Source organism: Dermacentor silvarum, chromosome 2, assembly GCF_013339745.2.
Source record: "Dermacentor silvarum isolate Dsil-2018 chromosome 2, BIME_Dsil_1.4, whole genome shotgun sequence".
NCBI classification, from domain to species: Eukaryota; Metazoa; Arthropoda; class Arachnida; order Ixodida; family Ixodidae; genus Dermacentor; species Dermacentor silvarum.
In genome coordinates, this window is record NC_051155.1 from 102,524,699 (window position 1) to 102,550,780 (window position 26,082).

Genomic DNA, 26,082 nt, shown 5'->3' on the forward strand with positions numbered 1-26,082 from the left:
TTCATCGTGCTTTACTGCTGTATTCCTATTCCCGTCATCCAGCCGCACCCAATGAGGGACGAGCAACAACTTGAGACGATGTTCAATAGATCCTGGCACTCGTGATTGCCAAATCGAACTGTTGCAATCAGAGTTCCTCAAACTGAAGTAAACTCACTGGAGTAGCTGCTCAACTGGTGCGTTGATGGTTGCATGTGCACAGACACCAAGACCCATGTTGAGCTCCTATCAGCAGTGAGGTTTTATTCACAGAGGTGTACCAGGTGTATCCATTTTGTGCATACGGATATATAAGATCAGTGCAGCGAGCACCTATTGTACAAGGTTACTATCTTCACATTGACACTTTATTATCTTGCTTTTATGCCCACAAGACACATTTATATTCCAACTGTCTCTCTCTGTTGATATCATTGTAGGCTACTACAACAGGTGTACATGTTCACATGCTCAAGAATTTCTTAAGACTATGTACTTGCCTCTTCCATTTCACCACTCACAGAGACATCCCTGGGAATGAATTTGCCAAAGTTACCTCAGTTGCATCGACCTCCGAGAATTCGAGAGATCGCTGCTTCTCCAAAAAATCCATTAGGGCAAAGATTTTACTAAACTTCTCAAGCTCAGTGGCATGGATATTGGCAAATACAGGGCCCCTATACATCATTATTTAAATGGATTCAAAGTGTTTACAAAATACCTCCCTGGTTTTCCCCACGCAAACTACTCATCGTATCTTCCGGTCTATAAATCACACCTTTGTATAAGTCGCACGTCCCTCAAAACGGCTGTTTTGCCGTAAAAAAACTTATATAAGTTGCACTGGTGTATAAAATGCACCTGTTCATTCGGTAAGAGATTTAAAAAAAAATTACAGTGACGATTCACTTCGTGAACACGGGTCACATGCAAGCGTGTGAGTGCCATTCGTATATAATTGCGATAGCAATGCTATGGACACTCGAGGTGCATTTCTGCCGTCGAGGCCACCGCGATTTTCCGTATGAAGTCCAAGGGCGATAACATCGTCCTCGCGTACTGTATGCTGTATGTGTGAGTAAAAGCGTGCGACGGTGAGCTGAATCGCACACAAAGGAGGAAAACAGGAAGGCAGCGCGGGAGTGACGGGGTTGGCTTGTACTCTGGTAGCAACTGTGTCGTTTGCACAGCGGCATAAGCCGTATCTTGAAAGTGATCTTCAGATCCGACGACTTCAGGGTCGGCCGACTCACGGTCGGCCTGCTGCCGCTTGCGTTGCTGCTCCGTCCTTCTCGCACGGCACTCGGCGACTCAATCACAAAAACCTGGTACCCCTATTGCGTGCACACAACCCGTAGGAACTGACAGAGGAGGTCAACCCAGTGTGCTTTGCTTGGCCATAGCATCCAATACGATTTTGACGGTAGTTTATCCGGAAAAAAAAAAACATAAGTCGTTCTATAAGATGCATCGACGAAAAATTCGGAAAATGTGCACCTCATGGCTGGCAATGGCCACTCCCCTACATTCTTTCGCATTCATCCCCACCAACACACGCGTTTGTGTCCAACCATGCCACGACGAAACTTATTTCAGTACCTGTCCTCTCATTGATCACGTCTCTAGGAGATGAACTCTCAGCAGCTGGTTCTCCGGCCTTACTAAAGAACCTCATATAGAGGGCCCTATTTATACAACTTGTGTGCATCATAAATTTAACATCCTCCATTTACCTGTTGCTTTCTGAATCATTTCCCTTATGTTGATCACTAGTTTTATACCTCATTTAATGTGTAAGCATTATATGCCCCATTTTTCAAAAATTTGGCGGCGTTAACGGCGACCACAAATGGCCGACGATGCAAAGAGTCAGAACACGTAAAAAAATGCTCGGATTGACGTCAAATTTTTCAGGGAGGTTCCTGTTAACAAAGTAAATTAATGGCCTCGAAAATAAAATTTGGTACATTTTGGTCTGGGTGGGAATCAAAGCCGGGCCTCCAGGATGTGAGACGAGCACACTTCTCCAATGCCACGGTGGCTGCATGGTTCTGGCTGACTAAAGGTGTACCTAGTGCGTGCATCATTGCATACATCATGTCGCAGCCATCTGGCTGACGAAAGGTGTGGCACGTGACGGTGCAGTGAGTGGGGAGTAGGTGGCACCATGTCATGAGTGTATAGGGGGGAATGAGCGCCCTGCCTCCGGCACGTCAGTTGCTCTGAATTTCATCGGTGCTGTGTCTACTGTGATGGACTGTCAACGCCATGTCATGAGTGTATAAAATGAGCCAGTAGGGGGCCAATGTATGTGCAAACGCACACCGAATCAGCAGAAAGAACTTTATTGTATGTTGAACACAATCATTTGAAAACATTTCACCAAAGGAACTATAATGCTTTCGCATTCCTACACGTAAGCACCCTTAAGTGTCTCTGCCAAATTTTTCTTTTAACACCCCTCGTAATGATTTGCTATCATTCTGGCAGGCTTGTCTTTAATGCCAGTTGGATAGTTTATGCCAACAATGGTGGGGTCCAACTCCGTTCATCTGGCTGAGACAAGCACCTGACTCTCCTATCATCTTTCTTGTATCCCTGTTCTAATCCTTTGTCTAATTTTTATCCATTATGCAGGGTGTCCCAGCTATCACGCAGCACGATTTTAAAGAGAAACGGTGTTACGCGAAGCAAACCAAGTACATAGTGTTCCCAGTACACTGGAGTAGCCACTAATAATTCTTTCGTTAATGACGTTTTATCATGTAATTGTAATTATTTATTTAACTCGAGAAGTACTGTCATAATTCTTAAAGACTCAATGAGGCGTTTGTAGGCAACCACGTGAGCCATCTAACTGGTATTTTCGGCGACATACTAATTGCGTACTCATTTTTTCCGAGTGATAAAGAAACCCCACGAAATATTAAAAATGCCACGTGACAGCACTCCAACCCGCATAATAAAGCAGCGCCCTTGAACAAGCTTCCTCTGAGTTAGCCAGAATGAAATAAACTAATGAAAGAAAGAAGAAATCGTAACTGAGTTTGTACTTTATCTGCCATGCGCGCCCCAGCCGAAGAAACACGTCGCATTTGGTGTTAGTTGGAAACAAGCTGCGATAGGCTGTTGCCTTAGCGTAGATAGTGTGCATGGGTGGCTTTTTTTTTTCTCTGCAGAACCTGTCACCGCAGTAGCTGATCGATGAAATCAGCGTAAAGGTTTAAAGGTACGTGTTGTATCGCCCCAGTCGCCATGTCTTATTCTAATGAGCAGAAGGCAAACATGATACTTGCCTTGGGAGCTGCAAATGGCAACACAAGAAAGGCCGCAAAGATTTATCACTCATGGAAGTGTGGCGGTAGACCCAACTCATTGACAATGATTAGAAATTATGAAAACCTGCGAGAAACCGGCAGCTTCAAGAAACAGTGGCTGAGGACTCCATCTTTAAGTCCTAACCTATGCATGGGTGTTCTGGCATTTATGGCCTCAAACCCTCAAGCTAGCGTGTGAGACGTGGCCGCTGAGGCACCAATTCTGAGTCGTCAGTTTGGAGGATATTAAATGACTCGGCCTTTCACCCGTACCACCTTAACCTGCACAAATGCTTGGAAGAGAGGGACTTGCCAGAATCGTCTAGATTTTTCGAATTGGTTCCTCACAAAATCCAATTAATCACCAAACTTTCTTAGCGACATCATCTGGACAGATAAAGCCAATTTTTGCAGAAACGGCCATGTAAATCTGCATAATGCACAACATTGGAATGACTCCAATCCACACTGGGTAAAGCGCACTCGGCACCAGTACCAGTGGTCATTCAATGTGTGGCATGGAATTTACGACGGTGGAATAATTGGTCCCATTTTCTTCGATCAGACACTGACCCGCTGTATTCACAAACCAACCGAACCCTTCTCTTTAGTGTTCCTTACCTTATCGGCTCCTTACCGCATTTCAGAAATAGACCTAGCACTCAGCGGCTCCCTTTCGCCCAACTTAAGGTCACGAAGAGGGAGCCTCCTTAAGGCAGCATCTGAGGTAGCTGAACAGCTCCTCATCCCATCCAACATGGTGGCGTGCTACGACGACAGCTTAAGCGAGTTCGTCGATTTTGTCAACCGTGCAAAAGAAATGGACAACAAAGCGTAGTTTTGTGCAGCCATGGCAGCGGAACCTTGGCAATCGCCAGAATCCCATGGAGTTTTACAATAACCAGGAGTTTTTAGTGAGGTACCGCTTCTCAAAGGCTACTGTGCTCGAACTGCTGACCATGTTGCCACTGCACCAGAACACAGATGGACGTGGTTGCCCAGTGCTGCCACTGTTGCAACTGCTCGTGACACTTAGTTTTTACGGTGTGGGAACTTTTCAGGTTGTCTCAGGCGACCTAGTTTACGTGTCGCAGCCAACTGTTTCCCGTGTTGTCACGCGGGTGTCGACAATGATTGCCGCAACATTGTTCCCTGCGCTTGTTAAGTTCCCCAACGCTGGGAAAATGCGTGAAGTCATGCACCAGTTTTACACCAAGGCGAAGTTTCCCAGGGTGACTGGTTGCATTGATTGCACCCACGTGTGTATCAAAAGTTCAGGCAGAGACGCCGCCAAAGTATTCCACAACAAGAAGGGATATTTCTCATCCACGATGCAGGTAAGTGATATTATGTACATAACCGTACAGAGACGTGAAAGAAACTGCACTTTTATGCAGCAGAAGGAGGCACTCCTTCAAATAGCTTAGTTATTAGAAGCTTGGTGGATTGGGCGAGCTTTTGTGGCATGATCTTGTCTTGTTTCCCTGCAACACTGGTTGATTAAAAAGGGGGGGAAAAAAAGACGATGAAGCAAAGGCGAGAACATTTGTCTTGCTTTATTTGTTTTTTCCTGTTCACTCAGAGTTGCGTTAAATACGTGTCTCTGTCAGTTCTTTCTATCTTTCGCTGTTTGCGCAACCAGACGTGCGCTAAAAACAAGATCCTACCTGACAGCCGTACCGCCAATACAGTTGCTACCGCTGCAGCGCTGGCATTTGCTGTACAGTAGAGTGGTTACCATACTCTTGCTTTTTAACCTGCCTCAGCCTCTCATTTCAATGGTAATAAATGCAGCAGGGAATACAAGAAAAGTGCGTGACGTCGCGGATGCATCCGGTCGCGAGCTGCATAATGCTCAATCTCTGCTTCTCTTTTTTTCTCCAATAGAAAATTATTTTCATCCGCTAACGTTCAAATACAACATTTAATAGGCCCTTGACCGCTATTATAATATGGACATTGCTAGTAGACTGCATATAAACAGCTTGAAAAATCTGCAGGTAACAGCAGCTGCAAAAAATTCATGTTCATTCTTTCTTGGCATGTTTACAGGCAATCACAGGACCTGAACTTCAATTTTTGGATTTAGTTGCAAGCTGGCTGGGCTCCGCACATGACCGCAGGATTTTCGACAACAGCAATGTTAAGAGTATGTTATGAGGAAAGGGGATGTACCTGGCGTACTCCTCGGCGACATGGGGCATGCTTGCCGGCCATACCTTATGGCGCCGCTAAAAGATCCTGGAGGCAAGGACAGCCTGGAGTCCAGGTGTGTATGGCTGGTCACAATAATATACAATAATACATTCAGGTACAACAAGTCCCAAATCCGGACGAGGAACACCGTCGAAGGGGCTTTCGGCATCTGGAAAATACGATTCCCATGTCTTGATATGAAGCTACAAATAGAAACGACTTCTGTCATTGTCATCACGGCATGTGCAGCTCTGCACAACTTTGGCCGGAACCATCCAAGTGATGAACTGCTTCCCCAATGTTCAGCAGCCCTCCCCAGCTTCACAAGCTCAAGGAGCACAGCCCTTTGACTCGGCGAGTGGGTTCAGAACTCAAGCACGGATTATTCAGCAATATTTTCCCTAAAATGTGGCAGAGCAAAACAGGGCATGCATATAGAAAATTTAAAAAATTGTGCCATTTTACTTACTGACTTTTCTCACTGCGGTTATTTTCAGCATGAGAAGCTCGAGCTTTGCCTTCTTGCTTGTACATTCAAGCTCATGCATTTGTATTGCATGCTTCATATGAAGTGCATGCTCAGATCTCATGAACTTCATCTTGAGCAGGTGCTCCCTCCTCTTTTGTTTGTTGTCTTCTTCAACACTTCTAAGGAGGTTGCTAAGCTCTTCTTCAACGGCTGCCCTCTTTGTGTGCATTCAGCATTGCGCAGGAGCTGGGTGTTGCCGAGTAGCCTGCAACGGGGCAGCCTGTAATGGGGAAGCCAGTTGCGGAGAAGCCAGTTGCGGGACAGCAGGTTGCAGGTCAGCTGGTTTTATTTCTGCCAACAGCTCGACCTCGGCTGCGGTTGCTCCATTTTGTGTTTCTTGGATGCAGACCGCCTGGCTGCTTTCATCTTTAGGGCTTGCCGGGATATCCTACTGATAGATGCTATGGTCCAACTTTTATTTGGTCCTGCAGGGCTTAACGCGTCCGAGTAAAACCTCACCGTCGCCACATGGGACGGTGAGGTTTTACTTTTTGCTGGTATAAGTCGTGAAACGACTTATACCATGTTCTTTCTTTTTATGCTGTTTCTAGTAACCCTGGCATTTGTCATTTGTGCAAGTTTATGCACAAGTTTCTTTTATGCGACCCCTCAGTCTTTTTCATTCTTTTATTGGCCTATTGCTGTACATTTTATCTACCCAATCAGGTCATGTATAGTTGTTTGCACCTAGAAAATGAAGTGAACTTGATACACTGCCTTTTTCCTACCCGACATGTTTGTCACACAGTTTATGTACGACTGGCCCTCACGTAGTATAGGTACTTTGTTATGACAGCACAAGAAAACGGTGTATTGCGCTCTTCCTTCTTTCTTAATTCTAGGGTTTAACATGCCGAAGCCACTATTTCATTATGAGGCATGTCGTAGTAAGGGACTCTAGAATAATTTTGACCACCTGAAGTTCTTAAAAGTGCACATGCACTGTACACAGGTGTTCTTGCATTCCACCCCCATCGAAATGCAGCAGCTGCTGCTCTCTTCCTTTTGTATTGCAATCCGATAATAAGACCGCCACTCTGTTTCTTTCACATTTGTAACTGCAGATTTTTGTACACATGCTTTGCGTTTGTTCTCCTGTTATGTGCTTTTTTCTCCCTCCTTTATGTTTGCCATATGTGTGAGAGTAGCAGTTGCTGTGGGCACCTTCGTCTATTTTCTGTGCTCTTACCACTTCATGGGCTTTGCCAAGTTGTTCGTAAGCAGTTTTTACATGGCTATACCTTTTCTTCTGTGGAGATGAAATAAAGATTGATATAAATTACACTCAGTTGTGCGAAAGCGTGGATAATGTAAACATGAGGAAACTGCTTCATTGAAGTTGTTTGCGTTCATCGGAAGACGAGTGCAGTAAATTCTTTTTAAAATTTATTATTTTCATCAAGAAATACGTAAATAGCCCACACTTAAAACACATTTTATTTTAGTTCAGTGCATATCACAGTGGAGTACATACCTATATGCCAAGGCAATATGGGATAAAGCAATTTGTTTATAAGCTATGACTGTTGGCGTGAGAAGCAAGCACTTTTTAACAGAATATCATGTGTTACAAAAAATTGCTAAATATTTTTTCACAGATTTAGGCACGTAGATTACATTGAAACTGTACTGCTAACAAGGGATACCACAAATAGAAATATAAATCCCTAAAATAAAAGTTATTTAGTGTCATCATTGTTCTATTCCGTGCCAATGCAAAATGGCATGAAAGAAGACACCGGGCGAAGGCGAGCCCGAAACTGTCGTAACGGCGAACAACAAAAAAGAGCCTTTATTTTCGGTCAGGGCCTTATAAACCTACGCCCGTCGCGCACAAGGTTGACTACTTCAGATTTGTCGTGGAGAGGTTGCCAACCTGCAACCTTAAAAGGCTAAACACAACATCAACCCCTTCGCAAAAAAAATGAAGTCGCAAATAGAAGCCCCGGAACCGTGACGGAAGACGTCGGTCCCTAGTCGAGGCTCCTCTTGACGTTACCACTGAGGGACTGTTAGGGAGTTGACACGAACTTGAAGAATAATGCGGTGGATCTCGGAGGCATGGTTGCCTGCAGAGGCAGTTGCGAGTCGTCCGCACCACACGGGTCGGGGTCTTCCTCAGTGGGCAGAACGCTCGGCGACTGCTGGTTCCTCCCGGTCTGACACTGCTCTGGAACAGACACCAACCCACAGCATTCCATGTACGCCCATCCTCCAAGCGGAAAGAGCTTGGACCTAGCGGCTTGACTATTCGTCGGGGCTTGGAGTAGGACAGCCCCGCCTTTCCCGCAGCTGCTTGGGTACGAACTCTTACATAATCTCCTTCCCGGAACTTCGGAGCCTTCGCCGCTTGTCTCTCGTCTGTGCAAGTCTTCATTGACATCTGCTTTGCCTGAACACGGGCACGCAGCCAGCGCATGGCCAATGCAGACTTTTGGAAGAACTTCTTGGACGGCAGGCCCACAATGTCGAGGCGAGTCCTAGGCTGGCGATGGTGAAGTAACACAGACGGGGAAACTCCTGTAGTATAATGCGGCGTTGCTCAGTACACGGCCAGATATTCCACTACAGTAGACTGGATACATCTGCCTTCCAAAACAGAGTTGAATGAAGTCCTTCAGACTTCTGTTGAATCTCTACATCAAGCCGTTGGCTTCGGGGTAATATACGGACGAGACACCATGCTTGATTCCCCTCTCCTTCAGGAAATTTTCAAGTACCTGGGATTTAAACTGGGGTCCATTGTCAGAAATTATTTCCTCCGGGCAGCCTTCACGGCTGAAAACATCCGCTAAAGAGTTGATGACAACTTCAGACGTCACTGTATTTGTGAAGTAAACTTCCGGCCACTTAGGATGGTAGTCTATGAGAGTTATTACAAACTTCGGACTTGCCTGCTGCAAGTTGAGGGTGCCTACAATATCAATGGCGAGCTTATGCCATGGCAGCTCTAGCAACACAATAGGCATGCAGGGGTGCATTAGTTGGTTTTGCCGACTTGTCAGCTGCTTGGCAAACGTGGCAACTTCTGACTGCGTTTTTCACCTCCGTATCCATTCGTGGCCACCAGAAATTCTCTCGAAGTGTTTGCTTCGTTCTTGTGATGCCTGGATGCGTGTCATTCGCGAACACCACCAACTCGGATGTCAAGGTTTCAGGCACAACAATTCTGTCCCCTCTGAACACAATGTTGTCTATCACTGAGAGTTCCTCCTTCACCTCATGGTAGGGCCTTACTTCTGGGCCTAAAAACTTTTTGACGGGCCATCCAGAAGCAATGTATTTAATCACAGTCTGTAAGGTTTCACTCTCAGCTGGAGCTTCTTGAAGCTGCCCTTTGGTGATACAAGACAGTTCCACGGACACCACTTCTTCGTCCAACTCGGGCTCAGCTGCAGATGTAACAGCTAGCCTGCATAAGGCATCAGCCACTACGTTATCACTTCCTTTTTTGGTACACAATGTCAAAGTTATAATACAAAATTCTGGCAGACTATCTTGCAATTCGTAGCGGCCTTCTACCAGCACCTCCAAACGACAGCAATGTCACCAGCGCTTGATGATCAGTTCGGAGAAGGAATCGCCGGCCCCACAAGTAGACGTGCCAGTTTTCACACGTGATGAGACACGCGAGGGCCTCTTTTTCCCTCGCAGAATACCTGCGATCGGCAGACGTCAATGACCGGGATGCTAAAGCTACTGTTTGCAGCTCTTTCCCTGCTTGCTGCTGCAGTACAGCACCCAGTCTTGTGTCGGAGGCGTCCATAGTCACAACCACCGGCAGTTCTGGATCGAACATGTGGATCACGCTGCATGACGATAACACTGCTTTGACTGCATTAAAGCCGTGCTGTGCGGCTTCGTCCCAGACGAACGCTTGCTGTTTGCACAAGAGTTTCCTGAAAGGTTTTACAACGTCCACATAGTGTGGCACGAAACGGGCATAATATCCTGCAAGTCCCAAAAACGATCGTAACGCTGGCGCATCTTTTGCACTGCTACCTGGGTGACTGCTTCAACCTTTGAGTGCATGGGTGCGATGCCCTCACTACTCAGTACATGGCCCAAAAAGGATATTTCGTCCACATCAAAAACATATTTTTCATTCAGTGAGAGACCTGCATTGGAAATCCGTTTCATAACTTCTCGCAAGTTCTCATCGTGTTCACTTCCAGTTTTTCCTCATATACTACCACATCATCTGTGTAACACAGTACCCCTTGGCACCCTTTCAGTATGGATGACATCAACTTCTGAAAGCTGCAGGTGCAGATGCAAGACCAAAACATACACTTCTAAATCTGAAAAGGCCTTCGTGAGTCACAAATGTTGTTAGTTCACGACTTTCACTTGTCAGTTCCAGCTGATGATACGCAGCTTTCAAATCCAGTTTTGAAAATCTAGTTGCACCTACCAGGTGGTGCAGCAGTTCCTCAGTGTGGGGGAGGGCGAACCCATCCAATATGATGGCCTTGTTCACCTCTCGGAGGTCAAGGCAGAGGTGTATCATCCCATTGAGTTTCTGCACAACAACAATCGCCGATACCCATTCGGCCGCATCGACTCGTTCTATGATGCCCGACAGTTCCAGTTGGCGCAACTCTGCAGACACGCGTTCACACAGAGCAAGCGGCAACCGTCGTAGCTTGGCAGCTACAGGCTTCACCGAGGGACGAACTTTGACTTTGTACACAAAATCCTTGACCTGGCCAAGTTTACCGGAGAACAGTTGCGAAAACTCACCATGCAGGTGGACTGGCAGCAGCAATGAAGGCTGTGAATCTGTTTGTAGACATGACAGCGTATCCCCTTCATTGCAAAGTTGGAGATTCTCTATGGCATCCAGTCCCAAAAGCGATGTACAACGCTCCACGACGTGAAAAAGAACACAGGTTTGAACCTGCTTGTAGGCTACATTAACCAGAAAGCAACCCTTGACTGCAATCCGTTGCTTTGAGTAGTCCACCGGCCTCACCTAAGCATCCGTAAGTGGACAGCCGGAGAAATGTTCTTGAAAGCTTGCTTCAATAAGCAGGGAGACAGATGACCCCGTTTCGATGAGGAGGCTTAGAGTAGTATTATTAACATTCACATCGATGTGAATTCTTTTTTCTCACATACCTTCAGTGCTGAGGTTGAGAACAGAGATGGCATTCATCGCTTCAGGCGTGTTCTTGCTTTCCCGGTTGCCCTGAGACTCACCCGGGCGTCTTGAACTGCACACAGACGCAAAGTGTCCAACTTTGTCGCAGTTCCGGCATTTCACCTTCATACCACGGCATTCTCTAGCATTCGCTCGATGCTCGGCTGACCCGCAATGGTAGCACACCGAAAATCCACTTGCACTCCTACGTTCAGGCTTGTCAACTATTCTTTGCACCACCGAATCAGCTGACAGTTCCTCAAGTTCATGCCGAGTCTGTTCGATGTTCTTACCAAGCTCCACAGTGCGGCTCAGCGTAAGGCTCATTCCCTCAAAAAGCAGTATTTGTTGCGATGCCGCACCTTCAAGTAGCTGATCTCGTACGGCTTTCTTCGTTTGATCACCGAAATCACAGATTGGGGCTAGCTCGTGCAGTGCAGCGGTATAAGCTTCGAAGGGCTCACCCAGCAGCTGACGATGCTGTCGAAAGCTGTGTCGCTCCATCAACTCGTTTACGCTTCTTGCGAAATGCTTGTCAAGCAATGAAAGTGCCCCGTCGAAAACATTCGAGTCGGGCTCAGTCTGTATATGTACGTTGATGAGCTCGGACGCGGTAAGTGACGCTAAACTGTAATATATTCGCTGCCCCTCCAAGTCTAGTGCATTCAGTAGGATAGCTTTTCTGCGTCGCTGCATGAGGTCCTCACCCCCGATAGCCTCTAAGTAGTTGAGAAACGCAAGCTTCCATTGTCTCCACGGTACTTATGCAGGACCCGGCATAGCAAGAAACGGAGGAGGCAGCGGGTTGCAGTTGAATAAGGCAGCCATGGCTTACTGGCGTAGAGTGAGGTGCAGGAGTGAAAAGAGTGGCGGGCGACACTGGCAGCGCTGTGATGCCTAACTTGCCGGAGTGGCGTCGCGAACGACGGAGACTGCTGGATGGGGCGATGCAACTTGAGCTCGCATCCTTGAGCTTGACGAAGCTTCTGGGCGATGAGTGCAGGCGTGCATCTTGAAGAACTAATGGTTTTACCTCGTCGCCATTTATGCTGCATTCTGCGCCAATGCAAAATGGCGCGAAAGAAGAAGACACCGGACGAAGGCGAACCCGAAACTGTCGTAATGTCGAACAACAAAAGAGAGCCCTTATTTTCGGTCAGAGCCTTATATAACCTACGCCCGTCGCGCACAAGGTTGGCTACCCCAGATCTATCGTGGAGAGGTTGCCAACCCGCAACCTAAAAAGGTTGCGCTACTGTAAAAGTTGTTCTGCGCTACTGTAAAGTTGTTGCGCTACTGTAAAAAGGTTGCGCTACATGTAAACACAACAGTCATACCTTTAGTGAACAACTATTAACTGAAAAAATACAAGTCCCAATATTGCACTGCGTTGACCCAAGCAATGAAATAACAAAGCAGAACACAAGGAAAAAAAAATCAAAGCATTTCCACGAGGTGAATGATGGTGAGGTGGGCGAAGCTACGGAGGTTATGGGTGATACTGTTAATCCTCCGAGAAGTTCGCCAGATAAGATCATCATGCAAACACGTGAGGTACGGTGAAGAAAACTTTTATTGAGATTTCAAGTTACCTTTATATATTACGCACTTGTGGTCGGAGAAGTGCACATCTAGGGGTTCGAGTACCGGTTTAAGGGGAATGTTAGCAAACACGATGTCTATGCACGACCCCCGCACGGTAGTAGGTGCAAGGTGGTCTAGGGAGATGCACCTGAGCGAGTATCTGATGGCCATGTGCTGAACGAGCCAATCGTTGGTGGAGCGGTCCGATATGTCGACATTAAAGTCACCCATGAGCACGAACGGTCTGTTTGCGTATTTGGCGTCAAAGTCTTTGCACGCGGTGTCCACGAAGATCTTTACGTCCCGCGGGATCCTGCTGACAAGCACGAGCCGCAGCGGCCATCCGCGCCCGCTGCTGCGCATCGTCCATGCTCCACCAACGATCCGACACGTACGGCGACGATCCAAGAAATGAGAGAGGCACTCGCTCCCCGCGCATCCCGCGCAGCAGCCAATCGGAGAGCAGCGGCACTTCCAGCGCCATCTAGTGTCGATTCACACAAGCGCCATATTGCACACAATTCTATTGGACCAACGCCATCTAGGAAATGAGACGAGAAATGGTGATGGCGCCACAGATTGTGTACAGCGCCATCTAGAATATCGTCCCTGAACTGCAGTTTGTATGTACTTCTATGAGACAGTGCCATCTATTGCATTATACGGGAGATACTGCCATTTACTGCCGGGAGGTACGCCGGACAACGGAGACGTGACAAGGTTAGACTAAGAGGAGCTACGCCCCTAATATTGCCCGGCACAGGGCCAGGGTACTGTATTCGAGCATGATTTTAGAAGTTTGCCAGATATGTTTTGCAATGATAAGAATGAAACTAGGGCTGTATCATCAGCATACACTAAAGGCCAACTGCAAGAAAACTGGACTGCGTCAGATGCCTAGTTTCAGTTATGTAAAGGAGACCCCTGCAATAATTGATGTTTGAAATATGAGCGGAAGCATCATAAAAGCTAGCAAAAATATAAGTTTTTGACACTGAAACTGAATCTGGCCGTTGTACAATTTTATTGATTTACTTAAAAAATCACAATTTTGCCATAAGGGGAAAACAATAAATATGATAGCAACACATTGAAATATTACACGAAGTAAAGCTTGTAGCTTCAGTGGCAGTATGAATTGCAGTAAACATAAGCTGGCTAAGTAAACATGCATGGCGTGACCTGCGCAGACACATGGACAGAAAGAACTCTATGACCATAAGTAGCATCGGCTAGAACTACAGGTTCTTGTTGGTGTTGTCGCCTTGCTTCGGCCTTGTGTTCCTGTATACTGCGACATGCTCATGGTGGGCCCAATGTGATTTCGTTTCACACTTTTGAACTGCAGCGTTTTGTTTCAGTTGTCACTTAGCCTCTGCCTCCTGTTGCTGCAGCATACGCTGCACACACAGCAGCACGTTTCTGCGTCTGGACCATATTGTGGTCTTGGCGTGCATGTGGGCCCTCTTTGCTTCAGTGCGAATAGCATTTCACAGGAGCTCCCTCGCAGGCATTCTGACAACACACAGAGGCATGTTTGCACAATGTGAAGGACGTGGTGCTTCACTGCAGAAACCCTGCACCGACAGATACTGCCATGGCTACTACGTGTGGCAAAACAGATGGCACTAGCTGGCAGGGTCTGCATAGGTGTTTTACACTTCGTTCCAGCAAGCAAAGCTGTTGAGGTCTTGAAATACAGCTGCTTCTGTGCACCAGTCTGTGTGATTGGAACAGTAACACGCCTAGACAAATTTTGCCACCTGGCATTCAAATTGTGACGCAAAGAAAAGCATCGTTTATATGAGTAATGCTCTTCAGAAAATGCATAAAGATTGAAAAAATGTGACTTTCTTGAGTAATTATTGACGACAGCGAAAGATCACACGGAGTGTTCATATAATTGAAATTGCATTAGAACGCGCCAAGTGCCTCAACGTGCGGAAATGCTTAAACATGCTCTATTTCAGATGTGGTGTGCTGGGACTTGCATCATAACGACACTGCCAGGTGTATGCATCTGTGGGAAGACGTGATGGCGTTTGGTTGCCCACATTTATTTATGCATTATCACAGACGCTGTTGCTCTTGCCGCCGTTCTTGCCGTCTTGTTGCCGTTCTACTTTCGGCTCAGCTCGAACGTGCGAAGCAGCCGAGGCGCAACATCGTCATCGTCGTTGAGATGCTCACAGCTCGCCATAGGGTCCCCCCTCTAGTGAGGTAGCCAGTGTGCAAAGGAGCGATCTCTATGAGCAGCTGGTAGGTTCTGCTGTTGTGAAGCACATTCGTCTGGTGTTTGTGGATAGCCTTTCGTCTTCAGGAACGGCATCGGTGTCGAGGAAGGCTGGCTTTATGCGGTCAACGGAGACACTGTCTTCGCGTCCATTAAGAAGCAGGACGAAATGCTTCGGGCAATGCTTGACGACTTTAAAGGGCCCGTCGTAAGGTGACTGCAGTGGTGGTCTGACTGCATCGTGCCGTACGAATACGTGTGTACAATCGCAGAGAGCACGACTGCTGAAAGATGGGCGTGAGTGTTGACGCGGCAGAATAGGAGACACGTCTCTCATTGCATTCCCGAGGCAGCTGGCATAATCAGCAACGTCCAGTGGTGGTATAGGTGACGCCTCGAAAAACTGGCCAGAAAGCCTTAAGGTCGTGCCAAAAACGAGCTCAGCTGAGGAGCAGGACGCGTCCGTACGTATCGTGCTGAGAAGGGCGAGGAGGACGAGTGGTAGTCGGAGAGCTCCGTCCACGGTATCAGTGATCGTGAGGCCATGAGCGAGGCTTTGAGTTAGTGGTGAAATCGCTCAACCATGCCATTCGACATCGGGTGGTAGGCCGTCGTCTTGATGTGGTTGACACCAAGCATCTGGGACAAAGTGCGGAAGAGGGCGGAGTCAAATTCACGACCTCTATCTGTTGTGATGGTCTTGGGAACTCTGTAACGGCTTATCCACACGGTGATGAGTCCACAGGCGACTGACTCTGCCATGATGTCGGTGAGCGGTAGTGCCTCAGGCCACCGCGTGAACCGATCAGCGCACGTTAACATATACTGGCTGTTGTTCGATGGGGGCAAAGGGCCTACGAGGTCCAGGTGCATGTGACTGAACCGCGAGTCGGGAGGCGTAAAGGTACCCAGTGGGCTCACTGTGTTGCGCTGGACTTTGGTTTGCTGGCATTTGAGGCAAGCACGTGTCCAGCGGCGGACGTCGATGTTCATTCGTGGCCATAGATATCGCTCTGTGACGAGGCGTTGAGTCGCACGTATGCCGGGGTGCAACAAGGAATGCAAGGCGTTGAAGATGCTGTGGCAAAATGGCGCTGGAACATACGGGCGAGGACGTCCAGTAGAGGTGTCGCAAATGAGTGGAATTGCGCAGCCTGGAAGTTGGACATCTTCAAATTTGAAGGAGTACTCTTGGAGTCGTAGAACTTAAAGTTCGCTGTCTTCGCATTGTGCAGTAGCCATGATTGCAAAATCGACTGGTGGGCGCTCATCCACCATTGCTTTGATTTCTATTCGGGATAGTGCGTCAGCAACAGGATTGTCTTTGCCACTGATGTGTCGGATGTCGCTGGTAAGCTCTGATATATAGGCAAGTTGGCGGATTTCACATGGAGTGTGGGAAGAGTTGGTAGCGGTCGAAAGACACGTGAGCAGCTTATGGTCGGTGAGGATATGGAATTGCCGACCTTCGAGGAAGTGGTGAAAATGCTTGACAGCCAAATAGGCCGCCAGCAGTTCGCGACCGAATGTGCTGTAACGGCGCTCGGTCTGCAAGAGCTTCCAGGAGAAGAAAGCGATCGGCTGCCAAACTCCATCGACCAACTGCTGCAGGACTGCTCCAATGGCGACGTCCGAGGCATCCACGGTGAGTGACGTGCTGGCGTCGCACTTTGCGTGCGCGAAGAGTGTTGCGTTGGCGAGCGCTTCCTTGATGAAACTGAAAGCTGTCTCGGCGTCGCCTGTCCAGGAGATGGAAGCATTCGGCTTCGTTTGACCCGACAGAAGTGCACGGAGCGGGTGCAAGATAGCAGCGCAGTGGGGAATAAACCAGCGGTAATAGTTGGCAAGCCTGAGGAATCCACGTAGTTTCTTCGTAGTTGTTGGTCGTGGAAACTGTAATATAGCTTCCACGCGCATGGCTGGTGGAAAGATCCCACGGGAATCTACGCGATGGGCAAGGAAGTACAGTGAAGAAACTCCGAACTCGCTCTTCGGTCCGTTGACGACTAGTCTGTACTTGCGGAGCCGCATGAAAACCTGACGCAAGTGAAGTTCGAAATCCGCTTCTGCGGTGCTGAAGACGAGGATGTCTTCGATGTACGCGAAGCAGCACGTCAAACCACGAAGAACCTGGTGCACGAACCGTTGAAAGGTTTGTGCGGCGTTTAGTAGACCAAACAGCATACGTATGTATTCAAACATGCCAAAAGGTGTTATTATGGCAGTCTTCGGTACAGTCGGAAGGCTCGACAGGTATTTGGTGATATGCCTTCACTTAGTCGTACTTGCTGAATACGGTGCAACTGTGCAGCAATGCCGTGAAGTCCTGGATGTGGTATTGGGTAGCGGTCCGGTACCGTCACTTTGTTGAGGGCGCGATAGTCACCGCACAGTCTCCAGTCACCTGATGACTTGGGGAACGTGTAGCGGTGATGACCAGGCACCACAAGAGGGGCGGACGTATCCGAGCTCAAGCATATGCTCGAATTCTTGCCTTGCGATCTTGTAACGGTCAGGAGCGAGACGACGAGCACGTGCAAACACCGGCGCTCCTACTGTCACAATGTGGTGAGTGACATGGTGGCGTACCAGGTCTTCAAGAGATGGAGCACACAAGAGATCGGCAAAGTCTTCCAAAAGTGTAGACCACAGCGGAGAGACTTTGGCATGAGCTTGCACGAAATGCAAAGGTGGTAAACTTGATGTCACGCCTTGAACTGTTAGGTGGGTCTCAGAATCCAGGAGACAGCTATGTGGTAGGTCTACCACAAGTTTGAAATGCCAAAGAAAATCTGTATCGATGATTGGTACATGCATGTCAGTGACTAAGAAAATCCATCGAAACGTGCGTCTCAAGCCAATGTCAAGCATAATGGACCTGTGTCCGAAGGTCCTTATTGTTGAACCATTGACAGCAGTGACTGGCAGCGTGGTCTGACGTCGTCGGCGGTCCTCCAGCGTAGGAGGAATGACACACACTTCGGCACCTGTGTCGATGAGGTACCGGACTTTCATGATGCGGTAAGTGACATGGAATAGGCGGCTGTATGGCGGGCCTGAAACACTGGCCGCCGTCAGTGCATAGCCCGTGCATGTCCTGCAAACTGGCATGGCTGATTGCACTGATGAGCGCATGCTCCGTATCGGCGGTGGTACCAGCAGACGCTGCGAGGCAGACTTGGTGATTTGTCGCGGCTTTGGTGTCGCTGTCGTGACGCACTGCCTCGGTGGTCTGCTTTGAGCGAGCTGAGTTCATTGGCCAGCTGGTCCACTTTGCGGTTGAGCTCCTCGTTAGCTTGAAGGAGACGGTCCAAGTGGTCATCGCGGACCGGCGCAAAAAGGGAAGAGTCACGTTGTCGCTCGGTCCGAACTTCCGACAAGCAGCTCAACGGCTACCTTCCTGTACTACTTCAGTCATTTTCTAAGGCAGCTGCAGTAAGACGCCATTTGGTCGCTTTAGTCACATCTTTTTTTGCTGCATTGTAATTGAGAACGGCCTGAGGTTTCGTGATTGGTGTGCCGTCCCTTGTTTTCTTGCCACTGTCCACCAATGTTGCTTCATGTTTGGCAACAGATGTGAGCATCAGAATGGGCCTCTTGTCCATCCACTTCAGTAGCTTCACTCCATCTTTGGACTGAAGTCCGGTCACACTGCCTTTCGCAACCTTCGCTTCGGTGACTTCTTTTGGCAGCCCTTTCCTTGTTTAGCGAACTATGCCGCAAATGAAAGTCTTCTTTTAGAAGGCGAAGAGCGAGCGGAAAGCTCGTGTAGAAGCTGTCTACGTAGAGTGTGCACCAAGCTCTCTTATAATTTTGAATTAGTTTCATACATACATCTTCGGCGAGTCCGACACCAACTTGTCGATCAGATTTTCCGGCACAAACGTCGACATTTAGTGTGTAACCGTCTTTTGTTCATGCCTTGAAGAGCTTGACTCTGTACTTATGGGCTTTTCCTGGAATGTACTGTCTGAACGAAAGTCGACCACACCATGGCACCATTGTTTCGTCGATCACGACCTCATTTCCTGGCTCAAGCACAGCAGCAATATTCTTGTTCAATTTCTGAGGTCGGATCTTGAAGACATGATCCTGCGACTCTGCAAGCAATTCATTGCCTGCAAAATGCCAGAACCTGAGAAGCAGCAAAAAGCAGTCACGGCTCATATTTTGGCGAATGAGTTTAATGCCATACAGGTTACTTTTTGCCCAGTAGTGGCTCAGAGTAGGAAGGTGGACAAGACCAATACAAATCAGTATGCCAACAAATGCCTTCATTTCTTGGACATTGGTTTCCACCCAATCCTTCAACCGCGATTTAGATTTCGGTGTAGTGGACTCCAACACTTGTTGGGCAAACTTGTTTGTCTCATCCACCATCATTTGCCTCCGCAATAAACATGGAGAATAACATCAGGGCATCATGACTAGATGGCAAGTGATTGATCTTGGGTGGCCTAGAGTGCGGCATCACACTAGACGAAGTGATTGTTGCCGGTGTCTATTTCTTTAATGATGGTCTGAGAGAAATGAGAGTGTCTGAATTGTCCGCTTCAGAATCCCCAGGCAGGTCTGGCTCACCATTTGACGTGCTGGCCGAGGTCTCTGACAGTTCGTAAATGCTGTTTTCGTCACTTCACTGTCTGTCCATGGATGAAGATCTGACACTGAAGCACTTGACTCGTCTGTGGGGGATCGCGAAGTTGCCGGCGCATTCTTCCCGGCAAAACAAAGTTAATTTCTTTCCTCGGTGCTGCACTTTATTTTGCGCCCGTAAAAGACACGAGGCTCCATTAGGCACGCTGAAAAGTTTTACAGCAGCAGGGAAAATTCATACACTTAGTCCAATGGCACATATTTCAAGAACTGCGGGAAAAGTTTGCAAGCAACACAATGGAGGAACGTGCCGCCACTTGGCTCCTTAGAAACAATTGTGCCACCTCACGACCAATGCAATAGACAATATATATTAGTTGCAATTTCGTACTTCAGACTGCAGCACCTGATGGAGAGCTCTCGCGCGTGGGTCACCGGTGGGTCATGCCGCACACAGCATAAAAACATTTTTATTGAGTGTGTCGTGGGTCACCGGTGGGTCATAGCCTTTAACATCGGACAAGTGTTCTTCTTGACGTGTGTATCCTCATGCAACAAAAATCATACCTCTGCGTTCAAGTGTCATAAAGTTATCGCAGCCGCAAGCAGATAAGTGCACGTAATTTCGCAAATGCATAGGTGGAGCACAGGCTGTGACTCACCCGTGACCCACGATGCAGTGAACGTGTTAAAGACCCGACGGAAGGAATCTGAGATTCTTCCATTAGGCCTTCACTTCACCCACTGCGAAAACGATGACGCGTTTGTTATTCACAGCATGAAATACGCACCTATCAAGAGGCATAAGTGGTTAGTCTTTGGGCAATCATGGGTGGTATAATAAAAGCTAGAGGGAACCCATGCATGCCATTTCAAAACACCGCCTGCTATGAATGTCGATTCACTTGATGTCAACTATACGAAAACCGTGCGGCACTTGCCGACTGCCACCCGACGTAGTCTTGCTTTAGCACGAATTAAAACAGGTTACACGCACATAACATAGTAACCCAAGTGGAAAGCATTTTCAGTTCCAGCTGGATTATTAGACAGTAAATCGATTCCAGCCAGAATATATACAGCTGGAAATGGAAGCCGTTCTGGCTGGGTAATGGGAACCGTTCCAGCAGGAAATGGAAGCCGTTCTGGCTAGAAATGGAAGCCAATCCAGCCGGAAACTGCAGCCGTTCTGGCTGGAAATGGAACCATCCAGCTGGAAATGGAAGCCAATCCAGCCAGAAATGGATGCCAATCCAGCCAGAAATGGAAACCGTTCCAGCCAGAAATAGAAGCCATTCTGGCTAGATGTCGGAAGCATTTCAAATGAGAAACATGCTGTTCCCAGTCAAAAAAAGTGCACTTCGTCATGCAATAATGAGGCAAGGTTTCAGAAGATAAGAGACTTTATTGCCAGCAAAGGCTAGACTCCTCGAAGACTACTCCTTGCCGAGCTTGAGTTTCTTTTTTGTCTTGTATCTTCTTACTTAACACCCTCAGCATTCCATGGGCAGCCACTGTAATGTCCTGGTCGTTCGTTCTGCTCCAGTAGGCCAGCTGTTCTTTAGAAGAAAAATACGAGATTAGAAAAAAATATTCCATGTGCATTAAGAAACGGAACAGTTAAACAAATAAGCCCATCTTGCTTGAACTTTGGCAGGTGTGAGCTGCTTCATTACCTCACCAGGCACTGATCAGCCACTCACTGTCCTTAGGGCCAATGCCTCAAGACCCCAAATTGCTTGGGCCGTATCTCGTATAACAATTGTGGCCTTCTTGTTTTTCAAGATCTTTGTCGCCTGGTCTGCTGTGACTTTCACCCTCTTGCAGAGATGGAACTAAACAAAGCAATGCAAAATATTTGATGTAAATGTTTGCAAGCAAGCTCTACCCGTACACATTACTATCCTACTTACACAGCCATCAGGAGTGGGGGAAAATTCCGCCAGGTCATGTGCTCTATCATCTATACAGAAAAAGACAATTAGACCAAATACCCAATAAATTGAGTGCAAGTGGGCATTACATGGAGTGAAAGCGTGGCATTACCACAGCCTCTGGTCCAGCAGACACACTTTGTTCAGAATGAATCTCCGCCAGTACTGCAGATATGCTTCCTATACTGTGGAGCATAGGGACTTATGAATTATTATCTGGTGATCACTCGACCACATTGAAGTTCATACCTTGTGAAGAAGCGCAATTGCTTCCTATTCCAGCTGAAACCAAGCTGGAAGACATTCCAATGTCCGCTTCATTATTTGGAGCCATGCCTGCGTTAGAGTATATAAAGTAAAATTTATGATAATATGTCACCTTTACTTGGGAGTGCGGAGAGTTGCGAGCATGCGCTACTCTCGATGGAGGAGAGAGACGACTGGCGGCACGGCAAACGAAGATTTAATATATACAGGAGAGGTAGAAGCACGCGGCACACAACACTAAAACCACAACTAAACAACTAAAGGCGCGCAAAACTACACATAACTCAGCGAAAAAGCTTATTTAAAAGAACATCCAAATCTCTAACTAAATACAACACCACTAGAAAACCACTATCTCATTTCTGGAGCCTAGCTCCGCCTTAAAGTCTCTCGGTCAGTCTTAGCTCAGATCGTTGTCTTGAAGTTCTTGTCGCGTCCGTGTCGTGCTCGTCCGAAGCGTTGAGGATGCCGTAGGTGCCGACGTCTCGCGTTGTCTCTTGTCGGCGGTGAGCTCGTCGGCTCGTCGGTGATGAGCTCGTCAGCGATGGCGTTCGTCGTAGCTTAGGCCCACCTGCCTAGGCCTAGCGTCGGGATGTGTCGCAACTTCTTCAGGAGTGCCGACGTGTCGTCCCGAGGAGATTCGAACGTGCCGGTCTGCCGCAGAAGGGGGATCCTCTCTGGGGTGCCTGGTCCGGCTGTGAGAAGCTGCAGCCCGTCCAGGAGCCTCGCCCGAACTTGCCGAGGTCGACGGCCACACCTTGGACGGCCAGCGTCGCGGACTCAACCAGACCCCCAAGTCTCCCGTCGCCAGAACATAGCTGGAGATGCGACCTTCCTGACCCGGTGCCACGTTGAAACTCAACGGACAGCGCCGTTCATGCCTCGACTATGCCTCGGTTGGTGCGCCTCGCGCACTCACGCCGTTCGGAACACCGGGCATCGCGTGCTCCTCTTCTTTTTTGTGCCACAGGCGGCCTCTTACATGTGACATAATACTGAACTTTGAACAGATGCTTAACATTTATACAGCTAACAATTTTATGCAAAAGACATCACAAGCAAATATTCCTAAACCAATGTACACTATGCGACATATAGTCACTATAAACTTGAGTAAGTTCACAGATTCATGTGCAGTGGAAACTGCTCTGGTGGTTCCCAACAACTGCATTCTGCAATATAAAATGGGACATTCCTACCTTGAACATGCAGGGGCCCACTGCTTGTGCTTCTGGCCATGTCCACCGACTGCTCCACCAAAAGCCCAGCTACGCCTTTGTCCACTTAAAGCAAAATGCAAGGCATCACTGTACCTCAAACAGCTGGGTAAGATTTACAGTTATCAGTTTACAAGCAGTGACGATCAAATCGTCTCTAGCCAAAATATGCTATTAGATCATAAGCCAATGTGAGCCAGGGGGGCTCTTCTGCAAGTGTTCAAGTGGACTGCCCATTTCAGCGATTGCTGATTGGATAGAGCTTGAGTGCCGGTGCTGACGAATGGTGACTGTTCTCTGACTCTGGGTTCTATCCAATCAGTGCACGCTGAAATGGACAGTCCACCTTGTGGACACTTGCAGAACACTCGCGCAAGTTCACAGTTGCAATGTACTGCAATAAAAACTTGACACGTATAGTTCCGGGCAATTACCTCAAAAAGGTACCATAAGAATGACATATGAGAAAATTAAAGTGGTCAGTGATATAGTCTGCAAGCAAAAACTTCAGACTGTAACACTGCTTTGAGAAAAATAAAGAACTGCAAAACATTGTGCAGATGCTAATATACAGGGTGTCCCTGCTAACTTAAGGGGGGACGTGGCAATGAAAAATTAGTTTATTTAAGGGAATAAATTGATGAAATTTGGCATGCAGGTGTGATTTGTTATGCTGATATAATAACTGAAATCAGTTTTAAGCTATCTATTATAGTTTTTGAGTTACAACATTTGACAACCTCTAATGGTCATCCCAAAATTAATTAATTACACACAAGTTCATAAAGATGTTTACATCAGCATGTCCACAGAGGCCCATTCTGTGCAATAAAGCTATTGGTTTATTTTTTAAATCCCGAATTAAGTAAAAAATGTTTTTTTGAACTTTCCTATGGATTTGTCTCACTAACAACTTTTGCAAAAAATCCTTTATAAATTTTTTTATGAGGTGCAGATAAAAATGGACAGCTTTGTTGCGCTCACCAATGTTTCAGGATATAAGTGCAAAAGACAAAATGATTTTATCTTCATTCGTTGTGAAATGGCACTGGGATGACTGAATGTAACAGCACAAAAAATGAAAGCAGAGAAAACAGAGCTCAGTTTTATTTGATGTGAATATCTAAATATTTACTTTGAGCACCTAAAACCCGCCTGGGATGTAGTCCTTTGCATGTGAGGACACATTTTCTTTGCAGCTTGATGTAGTTTTTCGCTTCTTTGCCACAGTTTCGTACACCTTAGTTGCCTTTTTGATGCGCCGTGCATCCTTTCCAGCAGCCCGCCGCAGTGAACATGAACCTGGACTGTATCCCAGTTGCGACGTGATTGTTTGCAGTGCTCTTTCACAGCCAGCGTTGAAACGGCAAACTGCATCTGCCACAGCACTTTCAACACTCGCGAGTGATGCAAACTGGCTTTTCGATTGAAGTGACCAAATCAGATTGTTCAGCGACTCGATGGCGTTCTGTGTTTTGCCTTGCTGGCATCTTTCGAGAAGTTCCCTTCCAGATAGACGCTTATATATAGGCAGGAGTGCTGCCCGAACATGTGCAGGAAGCTGCAGCTTGTGTGCAGGGGCTGGCTGACGTGAGGCTGCCGCAGAATTGAACTTGCACCAAGAGTTCACTCCAGTGGGACAGTGCTCGTGGTGCGGCTCATTATCGGTCGATGTTACGTGTTAAAAAGTAGCCATGATGGCCTTTTCCATGGCAGGCGCATCACTTGGATTACTCTTGATGGCCCAGCCATAATAGTTCGTGAGTTTTTTAATTAAACCCTGTGTTAAGCGGCCTTTTCCACTCATGCTGAGCTCACGGTCCTTGCTTTTGTTTTTCTCAACAAGGTTGCGCAAAGCAGTGCCCATTCTTTTCTTGACGTGATTTACACATTCTTGTTTCTGAATGGGTATGAAACCATACACACTGTCTTCACTGAGGGCAGTATAAGTGCGGCTATCCCCATCGCAAAGGACATTTGTATAGCGGAGCTGGTGTTTCTGCAGTGACCGCTGGAACATGGTTTTTGCCGCAATTATTTCCATCTGCCCTGCATTTGCCTCGGTGTTTTTTTGGCATTGTGGTCGGTGTTTTTCATGCCACTCCGAGTAAATACTATCTCCAGGCTTGGGGCCAACAGAACAGCCATGGCAATAATTAGAGAGGACACAGTGGTCCAAGACAAGGCCAGAATATAATTCAATCACACAGCCAACACCAATGTGGCTTGTGTGGCCCCTTGTCATCCAAGTGCCATCATAGATTACATCAATGTTATTTGGGGCACCTCCAAGTTCCTTGTAGATCTCGTGCACCTTCTGTGCACTCTGAGACTCTATTGCTATGGCTGCTGAGGCAGTGGCAGGGTGACTATACCTATGATGCAGCCTCCCGTAGGACTTGTGATGCAGTCCTCGATGGGAAACGTCCATGTGGGAAAAAATATCATTCAACATGCCTTGTTTTTTACCCACAGACTGCACAGCTCTCACTGCACGAATGTTCACCTCAAAAGGGTTGACCTGCTGAGTGCCAGCACATCTTGGGGATGACCACCTTTTGCTTATCACCCCACAGTTGTCGCACAACAGTTCCATTTTAGTTGCAAGCCCAAGACATAGTCCAGTTTCAACACGAACTGGTGTTTCCCCGCACCGATTGCAGCTTGCTGCAGAGAGCAGCTCATTTAAAAGTGATTTGTACGCAATAAAAAATGATGCCTCGGGAACCACGTCATCGGCACACCCTTCTTTCAATAGCTGAAATTTCCGCTTTGTTGCAGAGGTAGATGACAGCGCATTCAAAGTATCCGCTCTTGTCTCCTCTCGTTGCGCAACCTCTTCATTAGTTAGGATTGGAGCTGAAATCCGCAGCAGAATATTTGACGCGAAAACTTCTGCTCTCGCCGATGTCATGTTGCCGACATCGTCGCACGCGGCCGCGCCGTGAACGTTGTCGCACACGGTCGCGCCGTCGTTGTCGTCATACACGGTCGCGCCGTCAACGTCGTCGCACACGGTTGCGCCTTCAACGTCGTTGCACACGGTCACGCCGTCAACTTCGTCGCACACGGCCGCGCCGTCATCGT

General features: G+C 47.6%; 1 protein-coding gene and 1 long non-coding RNA gene across 2 annotated transcripts in view; one reads left to right on the forward strand and one right to left on the reverse strand.

Annotated features, from left to right (window-relative positions):
• The window catches only part of LOC125943110 (uncharacterized), a 492,224-nt gene that overhangs the window by 319,963 nt on the left and 146,179 nt on the right, over positions 1 to 26,082 (reverse strand). The gene's annotated exons all lie outside the window — the stretch shown is intronic.
• On the forward strand, positions 1,470 to 6,454 carry LOC125943115 (uncharacterized). The gene is made up of 3 exons (XR_007465569.1): positions 1,470 to 4,633; positions 5,349 to 5,565; positions 5,608 to 6,454. It is a non-coding gene; the product is annotated as an uncharacterized LOC125943115 (long non-coding RNA).